Here is a 5,524-nt window from a genome sequence, read left to right as displayed (position 1 = left end):
GCCCCGGACCCCGCCGCGTCCACAGCCGGAGTCCCCGAGCCCCGCGGCCGAGCGCCCCGGACCCCGCAGCATCCACAGCCGGAGTCCCCGAGCCCCGCGACCGAGCGTCCCGGACCCCGCCGCGTGCACAGCCGGAGTCCCCGATCCCCGCGGCCGAGCGCCCCGGACCCCGCCGCGTCCACAGCCGGAGTCTACGAGCCCCGCGGCCGAGCGCCCCGGACCCCGCCGCGTCCACAGCCGGAGTCTACGAGCCCCGCGGCCGAGCGCCCCGGACCCCGCCGCGTCCACAGCCGGAGTCTCCGAGCCCCGCGGACGAGCGCCCCGGACCCCGCCGCGTCCACAGCCGGAGTCTCCGAGCCCCGCGCCCGAGCGCCCCGGACCCCGCCGCGTCCACAGCCGGAATCCCCGAGCCCCGCCGCCGAGCGCCCCGGACCCCGCCGCGTCCACAGACGGAGTCCCCGAGCCCCGCCGCCGAGCGCCCCAAACCCCGCCGCGTCCACAGCCGGAGTCCCCGAGTCCCGCGGCCGAGCGCCCCGGACCCCGCAGCGTCCACAGCCGGAGCCTCCGCGCCCCGCGGCCGAGCGCCCAGGACCACGCCGAGTCCACAGCCAGAGTCTCCGAGCCCCGCGGCCGAGCGCCCCGGACCCCGCCGCGTCCACAGACGGAGCCTCCGAGCCCCGCAGCCCAGCGCCGCGGACCCCGCTGCGTCCACAGCCGTAGTCCCCGAGCCCCGCAGCCGAGCGCCCCGGACCCCGCCGCGTCCACAGCCGGAGTCCCCGAGCCCCGCGGCCAAGCGCCCCGGACCCCGCCGCGTCCACAGCCGGAGCCTCCGAGCCCCGCGGCCGAGCGCCCCGGACCCCGCCGCGTCCACAGCCGGAGTCCCCGATCCCCGCGGCCGAGCGCCCCGGACCCCGCCGCGTCCACAGCCGGAGTCCCCGATCCCCGCGGCCGAGCGCCCCGGACCCCGCCGCGTCCACAGCCGGAGTCTCAGATCCCCGCGGCCGAGCACCCCTGACCCCGCCGCCTCCACAGCCGGAGCCTCCGAGCCCCGCGGCCGAGCGCCCCGGACCCCGCCGCCTCCACAGCCGGAGTCCCCGATCCCCGCGGCCGAGCGCCCCGGACCCCGCCGCGTCCACAGCCGGAGTCTCAGATCCCCGCGGCCTAGCACCCCTGACCCCGCCGCGTCCACAGCCGGAGTCCCCGATCCCCGCGGCCGAGCGCCCCTGACCCCGCCGCGTCCACAGCCGGAGCCTCCGAGCCCCGCGGCCGAGCGCCCCGGACCCCGCCGCGTCCACAGCCGGAGTCTCAGATCCCCGCGGCCGAGCGCCCCGGACCCCGCCGCGTCAACAGCCGGAGTCCACCAGCCCCGCAGCCGAGCGCCCCGGACCCCGCCGCGTCCACAGCCGGAGTCGCCGAGCCCCGCCGCCGAGCGCCCCGGACCCCGCCGCGTCCACAGCCGGAGTCACCGAGCCCCGCCGCCGAGCGCCCCGGACCCCGCGGCGTCCACAGCCGGAGTCCCGAGCCCCGCGACCGAGCGCCCCGGACCCCGCCGCGTGCACAGCCGGAGTCCCCGATCCCCGCGGCCGAGCGCCCCGGACCCCGCCGCGTCCACAGCCGGAATCCCCGAGCCCCGCCACCGAGCGCCCCGGACCCCGCCGCGTCCACAGACGGAGTCCCCGAGCCCCGCCGCCGAGCGCCCCGGACCCCGCCGCGTCCACAGCCGGAGTCCCCGAGCCCCGCGTCCGAGCGCCCCGGACCCCGCCGCGTCCACAGCCGGAGTCCCCGAGCCCCGCGGCCGAGGGCCCCGGACCGCGCCGCGGCCGCAACCGGAGTCTCCGAGCCCCGCGGCCGAGCGCCCCGGACCCTGCCGCGTCCACAACCGGAGTCCCCGAGCCCCGCGGCCGAGCGCCCCGGACCGCGCCGCGGCCGCAACCGGAGTCTCCGAGCTCCCGAACCGCCTCGCGCCAGCCGCAGCTCTCCGAGGCCGTGACCGTGCGCGCTGCTGCAGGGCCGGCGAGGCACCACGGGTGGGGAGAGGCCTGAGAGATCCCGGCACGGGCTGCACCCCCCGGGTTGGGACGCGGGGCCGGCAGGAGCGCGCCCCGGCTCTCCCGCCTCTTCCCCCGGCCGCTCCTCGGCTCAAGGTCCTCCCGACCCCTCCTTCCTCCCACCCAGAGGACGCGCTGCCCTGCGCCTGCGGCAGAGGCCACCGCTCCCAGAAATGCGCGAGTCCGACCTCCTTCTCCGGGACCCCAGGAGCCGGCGTCCCCGCCCTGTAGGGTTATGACTCGTCCATCTTGAAAAAAGGACTTTTCCAAGTACTTTGCACTTTTGATGGTGTTGGATACCAAGTAAGAGAAGAAGGAACGGAAACAAAGTTATTTTGCTCGATTGGAAAAAAACAAGCCAAACAAAATGCAGAAACAGCCTCAGCTTTAGCTACAAGGACTCATACGGGGAAAGAAGACATTAACAGCGTCATTTTAGAGCAAGACAGACGCCACAATGCTGTGGAAGAGGAATATGTTACTGATGAGAAGAAACAGAGGAAACTAACCAGTTAAGAGAGATCAGACGTACAGAGCTACAGAGATATTACAGTATTGATGACAATCAAAACAAAACACATGATAAAAAAGAGAAGAAGGTGGTGGTTCAGACGCCCCGTAGTCCCATGGAATACACCGCTGGAAGCCTGGATATCCTACACTCCGTAGCACTGAAGTTAACATCACTCCAAAAAATGTTCATCATCTCTATATATTAGAGAAATGCAAATCAAAACAACCCTGAGATATCATCTAACCCCAGTGAGAATGGCCCACATCACAAAATCTCAAAACAGTCTCCACATCCACGCCGCAGATGCTGGCGTGGATGTGGAGAGAAGGGAACACTTTTACATTGCTGGTGGGACTGCAAACTAGTACAACCTTTCTGGAAGGAAGTATGGAGAAACCTCAAAGCACTCAACCTAGACCTCCCATTTGATCCTGCAATCCCATTACTGGGCATCTACCCAGAAGGAAAAAAATCCTTTTATCATAAGGACACTTGTACTAGACTGTTTATTGCAGCTCAATTTACAATCGCCAAAATGTGGAAACAGCCTAAATGCCCACCAACCCAGGAATGGATTAACAAGCTGTGGTATATGTACAGCATGGAATACTATTCAGCCATTAAAAAAAATGGAGACTTTACATCCTTTGTATTAACCTGGATGGAAGTGGAAGACATTATTCTTAGTAAAGCATCACAAAAATGGAGAAGCATGAATCCTATGTACTCAATCTTGATATGAGGACAATTAATGACAATTAAGGTTGGGGGGGGAGCAGAAAGAGGGAAGGAGGAAGGAGGGTGGGGCCTTAGTGTGTGTCACACTTTACGGGGGCAAGACATGATTGCAAGAGGGACTTTACCTAACAATTGCAATCAGTGTAACTGGCTTATTGTACCCTCAATGAATCCCCAACAATAAAAAATAAAATAAAATAAAATAAAATAAAAAAACATCACTCCCAATAAGTTAGTGGAACTGAGTAAACTCTTTACACACACTATTGCTCCAGGCCAGGTCCTTTTGGTGCCAGATGCCAACTATCCTTCCAGGACCTTAAGGCTGTCATCATCCAGTCCCGGTGTTACCGTCTCTCCTTCATCGTCAGATGCCGCATGTGACAAACTGCCTGATGCTGACTTAGCACGAAAGGCCTTAAAACCCATCGAAAGAGTTTTATCATCTACTTCTGCAGAAGATGAGACAGGCGTGGTGAAACTTTTAAAAATGAACTGTCAATACTTCACTGATGGAAACGGTGTGGTTGGAGGCATCATGATTGTCACTCCGAATAACATCATGTTTGACCCTCCTAAGTCCCATCCCTTGGTTATGGAAAATGGGTATGAGGACTACGGCCTCATCTGCCCCAGGGAAGAGGTTGTTTCCATGTCCCTCTACAATGACATCTCTCACATGAAGATCAAAGATGCCTTGCCATCTGACCTACCTCAGGGTCTTTGTCCTCTGTACAGGCCTGGAGAATGGAAGACCTGGCTTCAAAAAAGGACATCAACCCATTCAGCAAGTTCAAATCCATCAACAAGGAAAGACGACAGCAGAGTGGAGAGAGAACCATTACTTTGGATTACAAATCAACAGGGCCCATGGAGAAATCAACAGAACACACACATATGAAGCCCTCAGGCAGCTCTGTGTCAGAAAAATGAAGGAAACTGGAATCTTCCAGGGAGACAGCCAGTGACTCTCTCATGGTAACAAAGCTCAGCAAGGGACCTTCTGATACTCATTTTGCATTTGAATCTTCAGCCAAAGAAAACGCTGTCTTTTAATGGAAGGTGATGACTTCGAGGATTCAGAAGAATTTCCTTCTCAACCTGATAGTGGAGTGGACAAAATGGACCCCTCAAAGGAGTGCCTTTTTCTCAACTCAGAAGAGCAGAAGAGGGCTGAGTCACAGAGATTCAATTCTGCTATGGAAAAGCAGGTGCAGTCAACCTTGAACTTTTCAGAAGCAGGGAATGATGCTGAACTGAAGGGGCCCTAGATTGAGAAAGCTGTGTAAAGCAAGATATAATGTCAGAAGTGGACAAGCAGCTGGCTCCCCAGACAGCCAGGTGGAAAACACGCTTAACATACATGAAGATCTAGATGAAATTAAACTTATTGAATATCACCTTCCTAAGAACAAAGAAGGGTTGCAGTTACCTGAAAATTTGCAGAAGGCAGAATTAAGTGATGGCAAAAGTATTGAACCGGTGGGAATAGACATCACCCTTAGTAGTTCTTTTCCTCAAGCAAATGATCCCTCAACTGAGGGCAATAAAGAGCCAGATAAAACCTGGGTGAAAGAGAGAGAGCCCCATTCCAATGAAAATGGATCTTTCTACAGAAGAAAGTATGATTAAAGAGCCTCTAGACACCTCTCTGGAATCAACTCTGGACAACGGCTGTGAAGGCACACAAACAGATAATAAATCTAAAATTCAGTTATGGCTATTAAAGAGAATTCAAGTACCCATTGAAGACATGCTTCCTTCAGAAGAAGAAAAAAGCAAGACCCCACTCATGTTCCTGTGCATCAAAGTGGGAAAACCAATCAGAAAATCCTTTGCCACTCACAGCACACCCATGGTCCAACAGATATTTCCTGATTGACCTGTTCAGAGCATGACCTGGCAAAGAAGACAGTTCACAGAGAGCTTCTTGCTACAAAGCTCAGGAGAGAAATGGGACATCGGGTAGGCCCAGGATTCAACCTGACTCAAAAATCTTATGCTCCAATATCTTTTATAGTAATTCCAAAGAATATTTCAGGGGTGCAGGCCAATGTTGACAGTTTATCAAGATGTATCTCCATATATTTTGGTCTTTTAAGATTTTTCTCTCATCAGTATTTGGTATCAGGGTCAATAAACTATTGCCCACAAACAGCAGTCTGGACCCTACATCTTCTGAAGAAACCAAGACCCCATGGTTGCCAGTGGTTAAGGCCTGAGT

General features: G+C 58.3%; 1 pseudogene; it reads left to right on the top strand.

The window, feature by feature from the left end:
• The first annotated feature begins 2,334 nt into the window (after positions 1 to 2,334).
• On the top strand, positions 2,335 to 5,182 carry LOC128592417 (nuclear receptor coactivator 7-like; annotated as a pseudogene).
• Positions 5,183 to 5,524: the final 342 nt, after the last annotated feature.

Source organism: Nycticebus coucang, chromosome 8 (assembly GCF_027406575.1).
Source record: "Nycticebus coucang isolate mNycCou1 chromosome 8, mNycCou1.pri, whole genome shotgun sequence".
Lineage (NCBI taxonomy): Eukaryota > Metazoa > Chordata > Mammalia > Primates > Lorisidae > Nycticebus > Nycticebus coucang.
This window is presented reverse-complemented; position numbering and strand designations above follow the sequence as displayed.